A 23,509-nucleotide genomic window follows, 5' to 3' on the forward strand; every position below is an offset into this window, starting at 1 on the left:
GGGGAAAAACGACCCATATGAAAAATAAAGAGCGAACTAGATGGTCCCTAGCGGTTATGGGCCAGATCCGAAACCGGAATGAAATTATAATGCGTTCCCAACATGATCGAGAACTGACCAGTACAAAGGATCAATTGCAAGCAGTTTGTGCACAGCTGCGACAGAAAAAGCTTGAACTTGAAAAGCTGGAAGCGAAAGTTAAAGATCTTAAAGGTGAAATTAAAGAATGGAAAAAATCATTAGGTCAAGAGACAGTAATAGGAAAAGGAAAATGTATTGATCAATTCCCAGGGTACCCATGTTTGGATAAATTAAAAGCGCAAACCCGAAGACACGACCGAGGAATAGACACGGATTCTGAATCCTCCGACAATACAGTGTTTGGAGGATGTTGAAGAATTAGGGGTGCGCTTTGCCCCGTTTAAAAAAAGACGAGTTGTAGTCAAATCAGAAGAGACTGCGGATGAGGGCAGAACCAAAAAAACAAAGAGAAGGGTGTATGCAGAATATTTAGTTCATGCTCCGGCAGACCCAGAGAAAATTGATAAATGGTCCAAGGAATTGCCCAATCCAAAGAAAGGGGGAGTAAAAACGTGGGACCAATTGGACCGCTTAAGAAATATATATCAACTTCATCCCTGGGACGGAGTGCAAATTTTGACCATAACGGTGCCAAAAACACAGGGAAGAAAATTGCACGACAAGGTAGATGAAGCTTTGGGGCAGAATGAGCAAGAATTAGACGCAGGATGGGAGGCGATTAAACACTGGCTGCAAGCCTTCAGTCCAGCTAAGACAGACTGGGGAAAAATTGTAGCTTTCCAACAGAAAGGAACAGAGGAGGTCCTGGAGTATGACGAGCGGTTTCGATGCACGTGGCTAGAACATTCGGGTATGAATAATACGGATGAGGAAATGGATGAACAAGTGTTTGGACCCCTGAAAGCAGCTTTCATGGCAGGTCTAAAGCCAGAACTGTCCAAAATGCTTAAGGCAGTGTTACCGGACTGGGAAGGTAGAGGAACTACCTTTGCAGCATTGGTGGATCGATGTAACCAATTAGACAGGGATATGGGAGCTAAAGTCCGAGCTGTACAGGCTATGGGATGGAAATCCCAGGATTCCGATAAACAGTTATTAGGAAAATTACCCGGAAAATGTCATTATTGTGGGAAAGAAGGTCATTGGGCCAAGACGTGCAGGGCAAAACAGAAAGGTCATGGCTGGGGAAGAGGACGCAGCCAGGGATACAATTCAGCCAACAAGCCAGGCTTGTCACAAGATAACGACCTCATAGAAGCATTTAAGCGACTGACAATACAACAACAGAAGGAGTTACTTGGGATAGCAAAAAACGATTAGAGCCCACCCTGGCCCACCTCCTCGCACTAATACAACAAAGGGGAGATGGGCTATATATAACTGTGAGGGTGGGCGATAAGGATGTGGACTGTCTTTTAGACACAGGGGCGGAATTAACATGCTTACCCCTACAATATGGAGACTTTTTGCCGTTGGATGGTAGGGCATGTACAGCCTATGGAGTTGGAGGCCATAAAATGGAAATTAAAAGGACAACACCGGTACTTGTAGGGCTGGGTCCACATGAACTAACCACGCCGGTCTGGATAGGCCCAGTAGATCAACCTCTTTTGGGAATGGACGTTCTAATCCAAGTAGACTCATCGTTGCATTTCGAGGATGGTCGGGTGACATGGTCAATTAGAACTTTGAAGAAAGAAGAATTGAAGGAACATCCGATATGGGCTAAAGATAAGAACGATTGTGGCCTACTCCAGATGGAGCCTGTGTCATTTACATTCTGTGGGATTTACACTGTCCTTATCATCCACAATCATCAGGACAAGTAGAGCGAATGAATCGAACTCTGAAACAACGGCTTGCCAGATATCACCAAGAAGGAACACCATGGCCCCAGGCACTACCAATAGTGCTATGTAGCATTAGGGCAACCCCGAACAGAACTACAGGTCTAAGCCCATTTGAAATTATAACAGGAAGACCCATGTCGCTGCCAGGAACTATCGATTTACAGAAAGCTGATGTTCACTTAATGAGTGACACTTTGTTATCATACTGTCAGAACTTAACCAATGCTATTAGTTCTGTTTCCCGACAGGTATCGGCAGCTTGGGGTAATCCACCCGAAGGAGGACACGACATCATCCCGGGAGTCTGGGTGTATGTGAAAAAGTTGCATAAAGAACCTTTGGATGCCAAGTGGGAGGGACCTTATCAAGTGTTATTGACCACCCAGGCAGCTGTTAAAGTCCAAGGAAAGAAAGCCTGGATCCACGCTTCACGCGTTAAACGAGCACCCATAACTGAAGCTGAAATCTAATAAGGACAATTACTTTTTGCGAAAATGTATAAATTTACTGTATTATTGATTGTAGGTATTATAGGCATAGGCCTACTTCTTACTAGCCGACCCTCTGCACCAAAGGGAAATAGGGTAGCAAGGGAATTACATGTAAATACCTTTTTATATATGTCATACATTTATGCCAAGCAAGGTAACATTTCTAGTTGTTGGGTGTGTACGCATATTCCTATTCACTCAAAGGGAGGGATTCCCTTGAGGCCAGTTCCCTTGAATATCTTGGAAATGGCTGAGTGGATAATTAATCAAAACAAAACAGGCAATGCGTTTCAGGATACGGAAAACTGGGCACGTAAATGGAAGTCAGCAGGTTACAATCTGACTACCTTTGAAGGGGGATACCAACCGTGCTACGATAATTCCAAACGGCCCCCATTTTTTGTTATCACTAATACAACGGGAATAGGAAGACCGGGGGAATCGGTCTGTCTGATTAGAAACATCAAAGGAGGCCAAAATATGGGGTATAGTAACTGATCCCGGAATTATAATATAATCAAGCCACGGAACCGTCCAAACTGGGCCGATGTGGAAATTTTTAACGTAACGGGGATTCTGAATAAAACAGATGGAAAAGCCTGGACAGGCCCCGGAGTGTTGCTGACAAAGAAACAGCTAACATTCATTGCATATAATGGCACCTATTGGGTGTGTGGCCACAAGGCCTACCCTTGGCTGCCCCAGAATTGGATGGGATCCTGCTATTTAGCCTACATTGTGCCTTATATGTATCATATAAAGTCACTGTCGGAACATTTACACCGTCCAAAGAGAGCTATCACAGAAACAGAGAGGTTCTTTGCCATCCTGATCCCTGGGTATGGGACCGCCAAACTGGCAAGGGAATCCATTAACATGGCATCCGTTGTGGAACGAGTAGCCAATGATACCTCAGAGGCCCTAGTTAAAATCAATGAGAAATGGTAGCAATCCGCACAGTAGCCCTACAGAATAGACTGGCCCTTGATTACATCCTGGCTGAAAAGGGAGGTACTTGCGCCCTACTCGGAACTGAGTGTTGCACATATATCCCAGATAGCTCCGAAGAAATTACCCACTTAGCGGAGCATATCCAAAAGGAGGTAGAAAAACTCAAGCAACCCCCATCATTCATTTTGTGGAGTGGAGCCACTGAATGGTTAGGTTCAATAGGAACTTCATTGGTGGAAGGTTTAATTCTATTTGTTGTAATTGTTTTACTTTTATATTGTTTGTTTATGTTGATTAAATGTTATTGCGACCAGGCGGCTGTAGCTGCTGTCCCGCAGGTGAGACACCTTGCAGGTCCCAGCAGACCGTCTGTACATGGCAGAGGGGTATGTTATGCTTAAGGAAAGGTTGTTCACTGGTTGAATTAAGATATTGATTTGAATTAAATTGGAATAAGGTTAATTAACCTACTAAAACCAGACTTCCATTGTGGCCATGATGGAACTCGGGTTGGTGTAAATTTGTGTGGAAGCTATTAGTCCAGACATGTGGCGAAACACATCAACAAATTTTAGAAGGAAACTCTATTAACATGTATGAAATTATTTTGTAGAATGTTTAACCAGTGATACCTGATGTTTTATGATTCAGTTTGTGAAAGAATCAAAGGGGGAATTGATAGAGAATTCAAACAGGCTGCATTTAGACAGGCTGTGAAAAAACACAGGCCACATTGCATTAAGTCATCAATCAACTTGACATTTTCGGACCTTGGTTAGCGAGCCAATTAAAACATTAAAAGACTTTCAATTGAGCCAATAAGGTCAAAGAAGGCGAGTTCTTTTCTGTAAATTGATCCAGGTATAAATACAGCCATTTTGGCCATGTGGTTCCAGCAAGACAAAGAAACTGGCAATCAGCCAGCAGTTTGTTGCTCTCTGCCAAGATTAAAAAGTTAAAACTACCATCGTAGTTCGTATTTCATTGGAAATTAAGAGATCTAACAATCAATAATAAATGATAAATAAGTCAAGAAATAAAAAGTTCTGACCTCACATACCCATTCAGGGGCACTAGGAGCCCGGCCAGGGCTAGGGGCTGCGTGCTTTAGGCTGGAAATGGCACTCTGCGCACTCCAGGAGCCCATTCGGCCAAGGCTCGATCGACGTGCTTCGGGCCCCTCTCATACAGCCAGCAGCACATGCACACAGAATCTGGGGGCCAGGAGTTATTGCGCATGCGCTCAGACTCCACTGCGCACGTATGCAGCTGCCAGCACTCTTTTTGGCCCAGGGCTGTAGCTTCCCCCCACCCCGCCCCAGCCCACTGTTGTGCTGCGTTGCGCTGAACAGGTCAGCTACACTCGGAGAATCGCGAGGTAAGTTTTTGTCGCAATTTTCATCCCACAAAATAGGCGGGCCTCTTGGAGGTACGCCGTTCTAGCGGATATCGGAAACTTGGGCCCATTATTCCTACATATTATTAAATAAATTCTGTGTTTGGAGCTGTGTCTGGAAGAAATTGAAGATTCTATTAACTGGGGTATATGTGGCTCTTCACAGTGGAGTGATCTGTGAATGTAATTTGCTTTTTTGCTCATTCAATAAATTTATGTGATTACTTGTCTAATTTGTGTTCTATTTGCTAGCTGCTAATGCAATGTGGCACTTTTCTTGTCAGAAAATTATGGGTTGATGATCCAGAGGTTCCTGATATGCCCTCCTGTCATGTGCCGAATGCACTGAAGCGATAATTCCCCTGCAGTACCAAATGTTTTTTTCCAGCTTGTCGATTCCTCAAACTTGAAAAAAGTAAATGTATCTGGAGAAGTTATAACATTATGACCTTCTGTCATATTTAGTTTCGCTTGACAATCAACTCATGTTTTGGAACATCCTAACACTGTCTCTCTGAAGTTCACATAGATTTGATTTTTCTTGCTTGATGCTTGCACTGACTCATGTTTATTTTCAGTTTTTGCTTGCTGTCAACACTTTAGCAGCTCAGGTTATCAGCTTCCTTTTGTCGATAATGAACAGGAGCTAAATTCTGACACCATGTAAGATTTTTAAAAAGATCCTTACATCGATGGATTCCACATTCAATGAACAGGAAACCATCAGTGTAAGTCCATGGGCTAAAGTTCGGTAGTGCCCCGTTTGGGACGTTAACTTTTAAAATTTTGAAACGTTAGCGCCAGGCTCAAACGTTTGCTAACTTTTGCTAAATTGGGCTATAGTGCCCCAGGAAGGAAGGAGGTAGTAAATGAGGTGCTAATTACCTCAGTGGGGCATTGAAGAGGTGCTAATGGCAGAGTGCTACCCAATTTCAGATGACTTATATTCAGCAATCATTCTTCAATTCTTCACACTGGCTGATTCCAGCTCTTAAAGGGGAGGTTATATCAAGCTGCACCTGCTCATTTTCAGGAGTGCTGCATCTGAGGGAGAGCTATGAGCTACTGAAACAGCTTTCTGGGATGGCTGTTGGAAATCCTGCTGCAAGGGAGAGGGCAAGACGATTCAATGATGTGGCAATGAAGGCATTGGTGGGGGCAGTGGAGAGAAGGAGGGATGTTCTGTCCCCCACAACTGGAAAGAGGCCATTGCCACAGGTCTTCAGGGCCATGTGGAGTGAAGTGGCCGAGGAGGTGTCGGCCAGCACAATAGTCGATCGAACTATGACACAGTGCTGCAAGAAGTTCAGCGACCTCAGTCAGATGGTCAAGGTGAGTAGATGCTTCCACACCTCCTATATACCAGCCTCTGAACCTCTGTGCACACTGAGCAAACTACAATTCACCCACCAAACATATGAAGCCACTCAAACTCACATCCTCATCTCATGTCTTGCCTACATTCACAGCTATTCAACGATGGCAGGCATATCTCCCACATCCATAGCTGGACTCTTACTCGCACAAGTTCCTTTCTTTTGTGGCCAAAATGGCACATAATAGGAGGGAGCAGCAGAGAACTGCAGGAGGTGACCCTCAGCTGCAGGAGCTGTCTGACCTGGAGGAGCGAGTGCTGTGGCTCATTGGCCTGCAGATGGTGGGTGCCGTGGCCGGTGGAGACGTCGACCCCACTGGGGGTAACAACGGTATCTTTAACCCCTCCTTTTCTCATCCCACTTCCCCGTCACACCAGAAGGCTTTATCACTTTCCAGGATAATTTCTGCCTTCCTTGCTCCATTCCTGCCCCCCTGCCCTCACCTTAACGTGTGTCTTGTGCCATTTATGCTTTCAGATAATCAGCAAGCAGATGTGCAGCCTGCTCAGGTACACTCTGAGGAGGAGGAGGAGGAAGAGGAGGAGGAGGAGGAGGAGGAGGAAGAGGAGGAGGAGGAGGAGGAGGAGGAAGAGGAAGAGGATCCAAGCACTACATCATTGCATCTCTCACTTGCAGGCACCAGCTCAGAGTGTCATGTATCTTACATTATTATATATAACTGTATCCTAACATACTATATATGACTGTAATAAGATATGAGCTGTAACCACCAGCATACCCTACCACCAGGGGTGCACTTGCAAGAGACAGGTATATAAGGACAGGTCTCAGGCAAGTGCAGCATTCCAGAGCTGTGAAATAAAGGTGCAGGTCCAGAGTGACCTTGACTTCACTACATGTGAATCTGTACTGAGGGGACAGGACTTTACAGTGGCGACGAGTTATGGGATTACAGAATCCACAGAATGGCAAACAACGGATCAGATGAAAAGTACAATGCGGGAGACAATTGGGAGGACTTTATAGAAAGGCTCCAGCAAAGCTTTGTAACCAAAGACTGGTTCGGAGACGACAAAGCAGACAAGAGAAGCGCCCATCTCTTGATCAGCTGTGGCTCGAAAACATACGCTTTAATGAAGGATCTGCTGGCACCCGAGAAACCAGCAAGCAAGTCGTTTGAAGAATTGAATACACTGGTAAGAGACCATCTGAAGCCAGTGAGCAGCCTACACATGGCCAGACACACGTTCTACAACTACAGACGCTGTGTGGGCCAGAGCATACCCGACTTCGTGGCGGAACTTCGGAGGTTGGCTAGTTTATGTGAGTTCTCCAATGGAATGAGGAGAGAAATGTTGAGAGACTTTTTCATTGAAGGAATAGGCCACGCGGGCATATTCCGAAAGCTCATAGAGACCAAGAACCTGATCTGAGAGGCAGCAGCACTGGTTGCACAGACATTCTTGGTAGGAGAAGAAGAAACGAGGTTGATGCAGGTACGACAACTAACGAAATATCGGAACAAGAAGTTCACAGCATTAAACAAGTTGCTACCCCCACACACGGACAAAACCGGGAGAACAGGCTCTCGACAGCAGGCAGTGGCACCAGAAGTCATCAAGGGCCACAGGAACGGTTGTTCACACCTCATCAACCCACAATGCGAGCAATCAACTACAAACTGAGAGAAGCACAAGAGAGATCAGCCAGATGCAGCTCATTCTTTGGGAAAAATGTTTGCAGTCTGTGCTGGAGTTGTGGGGGTGGGCACATGTCAATGGGTTGTCGATTTCAGCAGGCTGTTTGCAGGAACTGTGAATATACAGGGCATTTGGCCCGCATGTGCAAAAAAACAGCAGCTCGGCTGGTCTACGAATCGGATGGGTCGGAAAGCAGACCAGAAGACGGTGGGGACAGTACCCGGGACACCGATGTACAGCGGGTCAACATAATCAATGGCCGTTGCTCCTACAACAAGATGCCTCCAATAATGATGAGGGTCCTACTCAACGGGATACCTGTCAACATGGAGCTGGATACGGGAGCGAGTCAATCTCTCATGGGCGCTCAACAATTTGAACAACTGTGGCCGCATAAAAGAGACAGACCAAAACTCTCAAGGGTCGAAACCAAACTAAGGACCTATACCAAAGAAATCGTACCAGTCCTCGGCAGCGCCATGCTCTCTGTCACACACAAAGGGACAGTGCAGTGAACCGACTTCCCCTGTGGATTGTCCCTGGAGACCCCCCAGCACTGCTGGGGAGAAGCTGGCTGGCAAAACTAAACTGGAAATGGGATGATGTCCATGCCATGTCATTAGAGGAACAGACCTCCTGCTCAACAGTTATAAAGCGATTTGAACATCTCTTTCAGCCAGGTGTGAGCACTTTCAAAGAGGCTAAAGTCAAAATCTACATCACACAGGATGCTAGACCGGTCCATCACAAGGTCAGAGCTGTACCCTATGTGATGAGAGAAAAGATTGAACACGAACTACACAGGCTTCTGCGGGAAGGCATTATATCACCTGTGGAATTTAGCGACTGGGCAAGTCCCATCGTCCCAGTCATGAAGCCTGATGGATCCATATGAATCTGTGGGGACTACAAATCTACCATAAACAGAGTCTCCCTACAGGACCAATACCCGCTGCCCAGAGCGCAGGACTTATTTGCCACATTGGCTGGAGGTAAACTTTTCTCAAAACTAGACCTCACATCTGCGTATATGACGCAAGAATTGACCGAGGAATCCAAGTTACTCACCACCATCAACACACATCGAGGCCTTTTCATGTACAAACGATGCCTATTCGGCATCAGGTCGGCAGCTGCCATATTCCAGCGCAACATGAAGAGTCTGCTCAAGTCCATCCCGGGGACGGTTGTATTTCAAGATGACATACTTATCACGGGCCGGGACACCGACTCCCATCTCTGTAATTTGGAGGAAGTACTAAAGCGGTTGGATCGGGTAGGCCTACGAGTCAAGAAATCCAAGTGCCTGTTTCTCACACCCGAGGTTGAATTTTTGGGAAGAAGGATTGCCGCTGATGGAATCCGCCCAACAGAGTCCAAAACAGAAGCAATTCGCCTGGCACCCAGGCCCCGGAATGTCTCAGAACTGCGCGCCTTTCTCGGGCTACTCAATTACTTTGGGAACTTTATGCAGAACTTAAGCACGCTGCTGGAGCCTTTCCACGTGCTACTCAGGAAGGGGTGCGATTGGTTTTGGGGGGATGCCCAGGAACGCGCCTTCAATAAGGCACGCAACCTTCTGTGTTCCAACAGTGTTTTGACTTTCTTTGATCCAGGTAAAAAACTAGTTCTCACATGCGATGCGTCAGTGTATGGGGTTGAATGCTTTTTGCAACATGTCAATAGTGCGGGCAAATTACAACCCATAGCTTATGCCTCCAGGTCACTTTCGCGGGCGGGGCGCGGGTACGGAATGTTAGAGCAGGAGCCGCTCGCGTGCGTGCATGGTGTCAAAAAGAAGCACCAATACCTTTTCGGGGCCAAGTTCGTGTTAGAAACCGACCACAAGCCCCTCACGTCCCTCCTCTCTGAGAGCAAGGCAATAAATGCCAACGCCTCAGCGCGAATTCAACGGTGGGCACTCATGCTGGCGTCCTACGACTATACCATAAGGCACAGACCAGGCACAGACAACTGTGCCGACATGCTCAGCAGGCTACCCCTGGCGACCACGGAAGGGTCTGATGAACAGGACTGTGAGATAGTCATGGCAATCAATGCCTTTGAGTCCACAGGTTCACCCATGACGGCTCGCCAAATCATAGCCTGGACGGCCAGTGACCCCACGTTATCCTTAGTAAAAAGATGTGTCCTAACCGGTGACTGGGCAGAGGCTCGCGATGCCTGCCCCGAGGAATTAAAACCCTTTCACAGGCGCATGCATGAGCTATCATTACAAGCAGACTGCCTGATGTGGGGCAGCCGGGTAGTCATGCCTCTGCGAGGCAGAGAGGCATTTGTCCGGGAGCTCCACCGCGAGCACCCGGGGATCGTTCTCATGAAGGCCATAGCCAGATTCCACGTCTGGTGGCCTGGTATTGAAGCGGACTTGGAGCTCTGCGTCCGAAGGTGCACCATTTGTGCCCAACTCAGCAATGCCCCCAGGGAGGCTCCCCTGAGCCCTGGCCTACCAAACCGTGGTCGCGGGTGCACGTAGACTATGCGGGCAAAATGTTCCTCGCAGTTGTAGATGCATTTTCAAAGTGGATTGAATGCACCATTTTAAACTCGAGCACAACCTCCACCACTGTGGAGAGCCTCGCAACCATGTTTGCAACGCACGGAATCCCTGACATATTGATCAGTGACAATGGTCCGTGCTTCATCAGAGCAGAATTCCAAGATTTTATAATTGACCACGGCATAAATCACGTCAAGACGGCACCGTTCAAGCCGGCCTCCAACGGCCAGGCGGAGAGAGCAGTGCAAATCATTAAACAAGGCATGCTTAAAATCCAAGGTCCCACGCTGCAGGGTCGTCTGTCGCGACTGCTGCTGGCATACAGATCTCGTCCGCACTCACTGACTGGGATCCCCCCTGCGCAACTGTTGATGAAAAGGACTTTAAAAACCAGGCTCTCATTAATCCTCCCAGACATGCACAAAATCATTGAGGCAAAGTGCCGTAAGCTGACTGAGTACCATGACAGAAATTCGAGGGGGAGATGGAATGAGATAGGGGAAGAGTGTTTGTACTAAACTATGGCAGGGGTCCCAAATGGCTTGCAGGGACAGTAACGGGCAAGGAAGGAAACAGGCTACTGGTAGTACAAATGGACAATGGCAAAACCTGCCGGAGGCATGTAGACCAAGTCAAAAGCAGATTTACCAACAACACTGTGGAACCAGAGGCAGACTACAATGTGGAACTCGCACCATACCTGGTGGACAGACAGAGAGAACAACCTGAGGAAAGGGCAATCCCAACAGACAACCCAGGCGAGTCAACAACAATCACACCAATCTAAACAGACAGCCCAGGCGAGATACCAGCAACCACACCCAAAGGAAAACAGACACCAAGGCAAACAACTGAACCACAACTCAGACGCTCCACGCGAGAGCGTAGACCACCTGTGAAACTGAACCTATAAAGACAATAAGACCTTGGGGGAGGGTGATGTCATGTATCTTACATTATTATATATAACTGTATCCCAACATGTTGTACATGACTGCAATAAAATATGACCTGTAACCACCAGCATACCTTACCACCAGGGGTGCACTTGCAAGAGACAGGTATATAAGCACAGGTCTCAGGCAAGTGCAGCATTCCAGAGCTGTGAAATAAAGGTGCAGGTCCAGAGTGACCTTTGACTTCACTACATGCCTCGTGTGAATCTGTACTGAGGGGACAGGACTTTACACAGAGACTGGCACTATGTGGTCCTTAGAGGTTGGCTTAGCAGAAAAGTCTGCATTGGGCGATGCACTGGGGCCTAGCAGGCTGCAGCAAGGTCAAGGGGAAAGAGTACCTTGGGAGCCAGCTCCCCGGAGGGAGAACTCGTGCGTGGGTTCTGATGCACAGGACTCAGATGAGGACCTCGATGGTGAGGCGTTCACAGGAAGGGTGATGGACATGCACTCCAACATGATAAGTGCATTGTTAAAGGCGCCCGAGTGCCTCTCCGCTATGGTAAGGAGCCTGGAGTTCACCTCCAGCATTGCACAGAGCTCTGCGCATGCCATGGAGTCCATTATTTCCAGTCTGCAGAGGATGGTGGATTCCCTGAGAGATCGTGCGGATCGAGAATGCATGACGCGTGTCATGGGCGATGTGGCAGCTTCCACTACAGCACAGGCAGACGCAACGCAACATCTTAGTGCTGTAATGCAGATGATGGTTGATGGAATGGCAGTGGGTCAGTGGAGCAGGAACATGCTGTCCTCTCTCAGGATGACAGCATTCCTGATCCGACCACCGCCATTGCACCTGTTGCTGCTTGTCGCCCAGCCAGCCCAGACTGCCGCCGCCCAGCCTGAGGTGGTGCAGTCTACAGATAGGCCTTCCAGGCCCAGAGCTGGTCGAGAGCATCCTGCAAAGCCATCTGTAGTCTGGTCCTCCACCAGCGTGCTGCAGTCACAGGGGACACACTGTGGAGGAGTTTTAGATTAGTTAAACCGAGTGTTAAGGGGGGATATAAGGAATTACACAAGGATGATTGTTAAATATATTTGTTGTTTATGATACTGTTAAATGTTATGAGGTAAATTTTAATTGAAATGTTGCATCTTTGGTGGTGTCTCTCATTACAGGTTTGGGGCTGTGGTATGGAAGGGGAAATAGATGTTATGATGGGGATGTGCAGAGGAACCGGGAAGTGGAATGGAATTCACTGGAACCGAAGTCTGATGAGACGGTTGCGTCTGCCCTTGCAAAATCTCGATTGAGTGGCTGCCTCCTCCGTTGCTGGTGTTGCTGCTCCTGCTCCTCCTTGTCCTCCTCCTCCTGAGGAGGTGGAGCTATGCCTGGTGACAATGGCTGCGCCCTCACGATGGCCAAGTTCCGCAGCATGCAGCAGATGACGACAAAAAGGGACACCCGCTCAGCCGAGTACTGGAGGGCTCCTCCCAAGCCTTCTAAGCAGCAGAACTATTGCTGGAGCATTCCGATGGTCTGTTCAGTGATGTTCCTGGTGATGGCATGGCTCTCATTATATGAGTGCTGGGCAGGAGTGTTGGGGTTGCGGAGGGGAGTCATGAGCCAGGTAGAGAAGGAACAGCCCTTGTCTCCGACCAGCCAGCTGCGAGCTCGATGTGGTGGCTGGAACAGAGCTGACACACCGGTCTGGCGCAGGATGAATACATTATGGTTGCTGCCAGGATAACGAGCATTGACGGTGAGGATTCGGCGTGTGCCCACCAACTGCACAGTGTGTGGTAGCCTTTGCGGTTACGGAATAGGTCAGGATTGTGATGCGGCGTCTGCAAAGCGACGTGGGTGCGGTCAATGGCATCCTGCACCATGGGGAAGCCCGCTATGCTGGCAAAGCCACATGCATGCTCCAGCTCCTTCTCTCTGGTCATGGGGAAGGAAATGTATTTCCTTCTCCTTCTGTACAGAGCTTCTGTGACCTCGCGGATGGAGCAATGGATGTCAAATTGGGAGATGTTAAGAGATGTCTCCTGTTGCAAACTGGAAGGATCGGCTGGCGTAGAAATTGAACGCGATGGTGATCTTGACGACCATTGAGAGCCGTCCTTACCCTAGTCTGAGGCTCTAGGTCTGGTTGCAGGAGATGGCAGAGCTCTGTGACCGCGTCCTTGCTGAAGTGCTGCCTTCAAACACACTTTTCCTCAGTGAAATTGATGTAAGGGAACTGCTGCCAGAATACTCTGGGAGGGTAATCATCATCATCATAGGCAGTCCCTCAAAATCGAGGATGACTTGCTTCCACTCTAAAAGTGAGTTCTCAGGTGACTGTACAGTCCAATACGGGAATTACAGACTCTGTCACGGGTGGGACAGACAGTGGTTGAAGGAAAGGGTGGATGGGGAGTCTGGTTTGCCGCATGCTCCTTCTGCTGTCTGCGTTTTGTTTCTGCATGCTCTCGGTAACGAGATTCGAGATGCCCAGCACCCTCCCGGATGCTCTTCCTCCACTTAGGGCGGTCTTGGGCGAGGGATTCCCAGGTGCCGGTGGGGATGTTGCACTTTATCAAGGAGATTTTGAGGGTGTCCTTGAAACATTTCCTCTGCCCACCTGGGGTTCGTTTGCCATGTAGGAGTTCCAAGTAGAGTGCTTGCTTTGGGAGGCTCATGTCGGGTGGAGGGTAAGGTCTCCTGTTGACAGCCCGATTGGGCTTCTTTCCTCTGGCCACATCTTGCTGTCTTTCTCCTTGTCTTTCTCCCCACCTTCTCCCTGCCTAAGCTGCCTCGGACGGTGACGTCACAGCAGGAGGTCGAATGACAACACAGCCCCCATGAAACGATATAAATGTTGTTTCAAACCTGTCCTCAATGAAAGACAGGAATGTTTAACAGCCAGAGCACTCCTTCAATTCAAAATTGCTGAAATCTGTCAAACAGCTTGTCTGCCTACATGGTAGCAAGCTCCAAAGAGTAATGGCCGACTAAAATTATTTTCAAAGATGGCAGGAAAACAGGGGACTCGACCGAATTTAGCTTCCGAGGTAGTAACGGGACGCTGCGCACGGCAATGGTGCCATCATCGCCGGATGCAGCCGAGCGAGGTGCTACCTGTTAGCGCCGCCGCAAAACCCCCACCATTTGGCCCGTCATCATCATTATCATCATAGGCAGTCCCTCGGAACCGAGGAAGGTTTGCTTCCACTCTTAAAATGAGTTCTTAGGTGTTGAACAGTCCAATATGAGAACCACAGTCTCTGTCACAGGTGAGGCAGATAGTCGTTGAGGGAAGGGGTGGGTGGGACTGGTTTGCCGCATGCTCTTTCCACTGCCTGTGCTTGATTTCTGCATGCTCTGGGCGATGAGACTCGAGGTGCTCAGTGCCCTCCTGGATGCACTTCCTCCACTTAGGGCGGTCTTTGGCCAGGGACTCCCAGGTGTCAGTGGGAATATTGCACTTTATCAGGAAGGTTTTGAGGGCGTCCTTGTAACATTTCCTCTGCCCACTTTTGGCTCGTTGGCCGTAAAGGAGTTCCGAGTAGAACGCTTGCTTTGGGAGTCTCATGTCTGGCATGCAAACGATGTGGCTTGCCCAGCAGAGCTGATTAAGTGTGGTCAGTGATTCAATGCTGGGGATGTTGGCCTGGTCGAGGACGCTAATATTTGTGCATCTGTCCTCCCAGGGAATTTGTAGGATCTTGCGGACTCATCGTTGATGGTATTTCTCCAGCGACTTAAGATGTCTACAAAACATGATCCATGTCTCTGAGCCATACAGGAGGGCGGGTATTACTACAGCCCTGTAGACCATGAGCTTGCTGGCAGTTTTGAGGGCCTGGTCTTCAAACACTTGTTTCCTCAGGCGGCCGAAGGCTGCACTGGAGTGCTTGGTCTGCCCTCCAGGCCTCCATAACCAGTGCCTGCAAAGAGATGCTCGGTCACTCAACCAGGAAACACCAGGACTGGTTTGATGATAATGATCAGGAGATCCAAGAGCTAATAGATCGCAAGCACAGGGCATTTCTGAGCCTTAAACAACAACCCAACTTGGGAGCAGCAAAGCAGCATCACAGACGGCTCAATTGGCCCGTCAAGCCCGTGCCAACTCTCAACTAGTCCCATTCCCCTGCCTTTTCCCTACAGCCCTGCAACTTTTTTCCTTTCAGGTACTTATCCAATTCCGTTTTGAAAGCCATGATTGTTTGAGGAGGCAGAGAGGCAGAATTGGGCATTTCAGCATACATGGGGAAGCCAACCCCCTGAATTTCGTAATGTAAGCATATAAAGTGATGAACAGAAAAGGACAAAGGGTGGAGTTATGACGTGGAACGCATGACCTGAAAGGGTGGTGGAAGCAGATGTAATAGCAAACTTCAAAAGGGAATTGGATAAATACTTGATGGGGAAAAATTTGAAAAGCTATGGTGAAAGATCAGGGGTGTGGGACTAATTGGATAGCTCTTCCAAAGAGCTGGCACAGGCACGATGGGTCGAGTGGCCTCCTATGTTTTATCATTCTATGATCTAGGAACACTCGAGGTGTGGTTACAGCAGGTATACTTCAATCATGTGAATGGCTTGAGTGTTTGCAAGACAAGGCAGTACCAGGGAGCTGGACTGTAGAGGAGAAACATTGGAAAAGGATGGAGTGGTCAATGGTAACAGAAAAGTGAGAACCAGTAAGCTACGATCACATCACACAAGATGTGATTTGTGTCTGTTGTGGTGTATGTAGCACACAAATCACTGACGCCACACGGTCTGGTGTTAAGCTAACTGCTGTGACCTTCGTCCTTTATTGTTCAGCTCCAGAGTGCCTCTCAGGTGGGGTGGTCAGCCTTTTATATTGCCTGTTGCAGGTACTTCCAGGTTTCCCACCACAGCGCCCTCTGTGGCGTACCATTGTGCTTATATTACATTTAAGGTATCAGGACGACGATACACACATCAATACATAACATCACTCTTGTCCAACGAAAGGCAGGTAGGCATAGACAGTGCGTTAGTATGGTACATGTTATCTGGTACATTAACTAGTTATTGACTGGTAACGGATTCCTGATTTCCTTGTTAGCTCTTATCATTGACTGTACTTCATATACATTATTTTACACAAATACAGTGGCCATTCAGCATTAAAATATTAATTCTTATTATAAATTCGCCATCTCACATTAACATAGCTCATTTTAGACTCGCTCTGCCTTACAGAAGTCCTTTGTGGGACCACCACATAGTAAAGCCCTTTTAAGACTCCCAGTGCATTTCCTTTTTAAGGCGCCATCTTTGATGCAGGAGGATTCCACGAGGCTTCTCCTTGGGTGCCGCCATCTTTGATGCTCTGCTGCTCTGGACCGAGGCCGCCGCCATCTTGCTCTCCGCCGCTCCGGATGCCCTCCGCCGCCACAGCCTCCGCTCCCCTCTGCTGCCACCTGACTTGCCGCCTCTCCTGCGGCCGTCGTCGTCGCTTCTCCGGCGGCCACCGTAGCCGCCTCCCCTGCAGCCGTCGTGGTCTCTCCAGCGGCCGCACTTGCCGCCTCCCCCGCGGCCTCCGTAACGGCCTCCTCTGCGCCCGTCAACCTCCAGCTGCTGCCGCCGCCCGACTCTCCCTCTGCATGGGCCCCTCTGATCCGCCGGCCATCCTGGATCCCTCGCACCCCGCCGGCTCACCCTCCCCCCCCCCGGGGAGCAGCAGCCTGTGGAGTGGTGAAAACTTCCCAGCTCCCACGGACCGTCCCCATCCGGCCGAGGAGCGTCGGCCCATCGCCTGCAACGACCCACAAAGGTAAACCGTGCGTCTCGTCCCCGTGGGATACCTGCACCATCGCTCTGCCAAGAACAGGTATTAGTTCCCTGGTGTGGATATGCAGCTTCGCCGTGACCGGGACCAGCTTGGGTCGTGCAGCTGGGTTAATCCACAGTTTATCAAAAGTTCTCCGACTCATCAACGACGGACCCGAGCCCGTGTCCACTTCCATACTCACAGGGACTCCGCTGATTTTTACTTCCCTCATCACTGGGGGCGAATCGTTGGTGCACGTGTACAGTCCCAACACCTCATCATCTTCTGCCTGCTCCTCGCTGGATGGTGGATCATCCCCCATCTCCTCAGCGACATGGTGAGTCTGATTTATTTTACACATACGCTGAAGGTGGCCTTTCGTGTGGCAGGTATTGCACGTGTACTCCACAAACCTGCACCGGTGAGCCACATCGCTTCCTCCACAACGCCAGCATGGTGCTGCTTGATTGGTCCCCCTCAGCGGACTCTGAGTTCCAGGACCCCGAGGTCCGTGCTCTCTGCCCCGGGCAGAGCCACGTTCTGCAGTTTTGTCCGTGGTGGGCACTATCCTGTGGACAGTGCCTGCCGGGTTCGAGACTGTGTGGATCATTTGTTTGGTGCTGCAAGTCGAGGTCATATATGCCCGACTGATGGTGATGGCCTTTGTCAGAGTGACTGTGGGTTCCGTGGCTAGCAGCTTGTGAAGGAGGCCCTCGTGGCCAATCCCCATAACGAAAACGTCCCGTAATGCCTCGTCAAGGTGTACCCCAAAATCACACGGCGCCGCGAGTCTCCTGAGGTCCGCAGCATATTTGGTGACATCCTGGCCCTCAGGTCTGCAGTGATGGTAAAATTTGTATCTGGTCGTGAGGATGCTCTCCTTCGGTTTCAACTGGTCACGAATGAGTTCAGTCAGCTCCTCGTATGACTTGTCCCTGGCGCTCCCGGGTGCCAGCAAATCCCTGACGAGACAGTAAACCTCATCGCCACAACTGGAGAGCAATATCGCCTTACGCTTCTCTCTCATTGCGTCCATGTCCTCCGTCAGGTCGTTTGCTGTGAAGTAGTACTCGAGCCTTTCCGTAAAGGCCTCCCAATCATTGCCCACGGTAAAATCCTTTAGCGAGCCCAGAGTAGCCATGGTTGTGTGGAGTTCGTCCGCTTCCTCGTCGCCAATGTGGTGTATGTAGCACACAAATCACTGACTCCACACGGTCTGGTGTAAGTCTAACTGCTGTGACCTTCGTCCTTTATTGTTCAGCTCCAGAGTGCCTCTCAGGTGTGGTGGTCAGCCTTTTATATTGCCTGTTGCAGGTACTTCCAGGTTTCCCACCACAGCGCCCTCTGTGGTGTACCATTGTGCTTATATTACATTTAAGGTACCAGGACGATACACAAATCAATACATAACATCTGTGATTAGTGCAGTTGGCAGGGTGAAAACCAGATTATATACTCTCAAACAGGGAATGCTGGAAGCATAGTTTTAGGCAGGACTTTGGAGAAAAAGGGAAACGGCAGTAATGGAGGGGCTGGGGGGTTTTTTTGGAGAAGGGTGATAATCGCAGTCATGAAGGAAGTAGCAAGATTGAAGGATAGAGGCAGGTTGATGACATCTGAGAGCATTGGATTAAGAAGTTAAATGGTCAGGAGTTAGGATGGGTGAAGATCAACGGGCAGATAGTTGGCCTCGTGGCCAGGCTGAGTATAATGAGTGCTGGCCTGTTGGGAAAGATAGAATCATAGAAGTGACACCATGTAAGAAGGACATTTGGCCCGTCGAACCCGTGCCGACTCTCAGCTAGTCCCATTCCCCTGCCCTTTCCCCGTAGCCCTGCAAATTTGTTTCCTTCAAGTACTTATCCAATTCTCTTTTGAAAGCCATGATTGAGTCTGCCTCCACCACCCTTTCAGGCAGTGTATTCCAGATCCTAACCACTCTGTGCAAAAAAAGTGTTTAGGATAGGAGAGAAAATATGGAGCATGATAAATAAAATGGGAACTTAGTTGGGGATAACAAGGAGGTAAAGCAGGAATGTGGGTGACCTTGATTTTACAATTTAAAATAAAATATACCAGAATCATAGAATGGTGACAGCACAGGAGGCCATTCAGCCTGTCGAGTCCATGCAGGCTCTCTGCAAGAACACTTAAGCTAGTCCCAATCCCCTGCCCTTTCCCCGTAGCCCTGCAATTTTTTTTTCTTCAGGTACTTATCTGCCTCCACCACCCTTTCAAGCAGTGCATTCCAGATCATAACCACTCGCTGCATTAAAAAGTTTTTCATCATGTCACCTTTGGTTCTTCTGCCAATCACCTTAAATCTGTGTCCTCTGGTTCTCGAACCTTCTACCAATGGGAGCAGTTTCTCTCGATCTACTATGTCTAGACCCCTCATGATTTTGAACAGCTCCATCTATCAACAATTTCCACTTATATAGCATTTCCGACATAAGGGAGAGTGGAGAGCGCCAGTTCAAACTGTCACACGACAGGAGAGTAAAGTGCTCCAGTTCAAACAATTTTAGTCTTTAACTAAGGGCAGAGGGGTATACTAAAAACTTTAGTTAATTAATCTAATAACCGAAGGCATGGCAGGGCAGCTCAGTCCCGTGGAGTGCACATCCTGTGCCATGTGGGAAGTCCTGGACGCTTCGCGTAGCCTGTACGACCACATGTGCAGGAAGTGTCGGCAGCTACAGCAACTTGATCTCCGGATTCCGGAACTTGAGCGGCGGCTGGAGTCACTGCGGTGCATCCACGAGGCTGAGAACTTCATGGATAGCATGTTTCTAGAGGTGGCCACCCCGCAGCTTAAGAGTGTGAAGGCCAGGCAGAGGAGGAGGACGAGGCAGGTAGTGCAGGAGTCCCCTGAGTGCATCTCGCTCTAAAATCAGTATTACATAGAAACATAGAAACATAGAAAATAGGTGCAGGAGTAGGCCATTCGGCCCTTCTAGCCTGCACTGCCATTCAATGAGTTCATGGCTGAACATGCAACTTCAGTACCCCATTCCTGCTTTCTCGCCATACCCCTTGATCCCCCTAGTAGTAAGGACCTCATCTAACTCCTTTTTGAATATATTTAGTGAATTGGCCTCAACAACTTTCTGTGGTAGAGAATTCCACAGGTTCACCAATCTCTGGGTGAAGAAGTTCCTCCGCATCTCGGTCCTAAATGGCTTACCCCTTATCCTTAGACTGTGACCTCTGGTTCTGGACTTCCCCAACATTGGGAACATTCTTCCTGCATCTAACCTGTCTAACCCCGTCAGAATTTTATATGTTTCTATGAGGTCCCCTCTCATTCTTCTGAACTCCAGTGAATACAAGCCCAGTTGATCCAGTCTTTCTTGATAGGTCAGTCCCGCCATCCCGGGCATCAGTCTGGTGAATCTTCGCTGCACTCCCTCAATAGCAAGAATGTCCTTCCTCAGGTTAGGAGACCAAAACTGTACACAATACTCCAGGTGTGGCCTCACCAATGCCCTGTACAACTGTAGCAACACCTCCCTGCCCCTGTACTCAAATCCCCTTGCTATGAAGGCCAACATGCCATTTGCTTTCTTAACCGCCTGCTGCACCTGCATGCCAACCTGCAATGACTGATGTACCATGACACCCAGGTCTCTTTGCACCTCCCCTTTTCCTAATCTGTCACCATTCAGATAATAGTCTGTCTCTCTGTTTTTACCACCAAAGTGGATAACCTCACATTTATCCACATTATACTTCATCTGCCATGCATTTGCCCACTCACCTAACCTATCCAAGTCGCTCTGCAGCCTCACAGCATCCTCCTCGCAGCTCACACTGCCACCCAACTTAGTGTCATCCGCAAATTTGGAGATACTACATTTAATCCCCTCATCTAAATCATTAATGTACAGTGTAAACAGCTGGGGCCCCAGCACAGAACCTTGCGGTACCCCACTAGTCACTGCCTGCCATTCTGAAAAGTACCCATTTACTCCTACTCTTTGCTTCCTGTCTGACAACCAGTTCTCAATCCATGTCAGTACACTACCCCCAATCCCATGTGCTCTAACTTTGCACATCAATCTCTTGTGTGGGACCTTATTCTGTTCTGAGTACTGGTGGGGACGATGGTGCCTCTGGGAGTGCAGCCAGAGCCAAGTCCACAGCAACATGGGTTGCTCAGCTGGCACAGGGGAGGAGGAAGAAGAGTGGTAGAGCAATAGTGATAGGGAATTCGATAGTCAGGGGAGCTGACAGGCGTTTCTGCAGCCGCAGACGTGACTCCAGGATGGTATGTTGCCTCCCTGGTGCCAAAGTCAAGGATGCCACCAAGTGGCTGCAGGGCATTCGTGGGGGGGAGGGGGGGGGGAAGAGGGGAGAAAGAGGGTGAACAGCCAGAGGTCATGGTCCATATCAGTCTCATCATCATAGGCAGTCCGTTGGAATCGAGGAAGACTCGTTTCCCCTCTTAAAATGAATCCTTAGGTGGCGGAACAGTCCAATACGAGAACCACAGTCTCTGTCACAGATGGAACAGATAGTCGTCGAGGGAAAGGGTGGGTGGACAGGTTTGCCGTGCACTCTTTCCGCTGCCCGTGCTTGATTTCTGCATGCTCTCGGCGATGAGACTCGAGGTGTTCAGCCCCCTCCTGGATGCACTTCCTCCACTTAGGGCGATCTTAGGCCAAGGACTCCCAGGTGTCAGTGGGGATGTTGCATGTTTTTAAGGGAGGCTTTGAGGGTGTCCTTGTAACGTTTCCTCTGCCCGCCTTTGGATCGTTTGCCGTGAAGGAATTCTGAGTAGAATGCTTGCTTTGGAGGTCTCATGTCCTGCAAATGATGTGGCCTGCCCAGCAGAGCTGATCAAGTGTGGTCAGTGCTTCAATGCTGGGGATGTTGGCCTGGTTGAGGACGCTAATGTTGGTGCATCTGTCCTCCCAGGCGATTTGTAGGATCTTGCGGAGCCACCAAAGCTCATGGTCTACAGGGCTGTAGTAATACCCGCCCTCCTGTATGGATCAGAGACATGGACCATGTACAGTAGACACCTCAAGTCGCTGGAGAAATACCACCAACCATGCCTCCATATCGGTACCAATGACATAGGTAGAAAAAGGGATGAGGGTCCTGCAGGAAGATTTTAGGGATCTAGGAGAGAGATTAAAAAGCAGGACCTCAAAGATAGTAATCTCCGGATTGCTCCCAGTGCCACGTGCTAGTCAGTACAGAAATAGGAGGATAGAGCAGATGGATGCGTGGCTGGAGAGATGGTGCAGGAGGGAGGGCTTTAGATTCCCGAGGTATTGGGACTGCTTCTGGGGGAGGTGGGACCTCCTCCACAAACCGGACGGGTTGCACCTCAACAGAGCCGGGACTAATATCCTCACGGTGCGGGGGTTGCTAGTGCTGTTGGGGTAGGTTTAAACTAGCTTGGCAGTGGGATTGGAACCTGAGAATAGATTCAGAAGGAAGGGAAGCAAAGCTGAAATTGGAAAGCAGGAAAGTAAAAAATGAATTTGGACAGAGGAAACAAGACCTAGAAAATAGATAATAAGTGAGTTGGCAGTGCACTTCAATATAAGGAGTATAGGGAATAAGGCAGATGAGCTGAGAGCATAGATAGACATTTGGGAGTATGATATTATAGCTATTACTGAGACATGGCTGAAAGAAGGGCAGGTATGGCAGCTCAATGTTGCTGGATACAGGGTTTCCAGATGGGATAGAGAGGGGGATAAAAAAGGAGGGGAGTCGCAGTATTGATTAAAGAATCAATTGCAGCTGTGAGGAAGGATGATACGTTAGAGGGGTCATCAAATTAGGCCATATGGGTTGAATTGAAGAACAAAAAAAGGACGATCACACTGCTGGGAGTGTACTATAGATCCCCAAAGGGAACCCATCATAGGCGGTCCCTCGAACGAGGATGACTTGCTTCCATGAATTCACAGATGTTTTAATGAAGGACCTGATGTTCCAGTCCTGAACTCCAATGGAAGGATGGAAGATGCCTGTGTGTGGATTTTTTTAATGTGTGGTGACCATTGCATATTAGTTACTACATGGGCTTGACAGAGCTAGGCCTTTATCCAGTGGCAAGGGTAAGGGTTAACCAGGACGACTGGAGACCTGCTCTGCTGCCCGGACCTAGTGCACACACATATCGCAGTGTGGACAGGCTCGAGCTGCCCCTGGGCCCTTGGCTCTTCTAGGCCCTGTACCCTCATTCGCCGCACTTCCGCCACAATCTCTCGCCGCTCCTCCGCCACAAACATTTGCCGCACCTCCGCCACGAACTCTTGCCGCTCCCCCGTCACAAACATTCGCCGCACCTCCGCCACAATCTCTCGCTGCTCCTCCGCCACAAACATTTGCCGCACCTCTGCCACGAAATCTCGCCGCACCTCCACCACGAACTTTTGCTGCTCCTCCGTCACAAACATTCGCCGCACCTCCGTCACGAACTCTCGTCGCACCTCCGCCACAAACTCTCACCGCTCCTCCACCACAAACATTCGCCGCACCTCTGCCACGATCACCCACCAAAT

Source organism: Pristiophorus japonicus, chromosome 10 (genome assembly GCF_044704955.1).
Source record: "Pristiophorus japonicus isolate sPriJap1 chromosome 10, sPriJap1.hap1, whole genome shotgun sequence".
Taxonomy (NCBI): Eukaryota; Metazoa; Chordata; class Chondrichthyes; family Pristiophoridae; genus Pristiophorus; species Pristiophorus japonicus.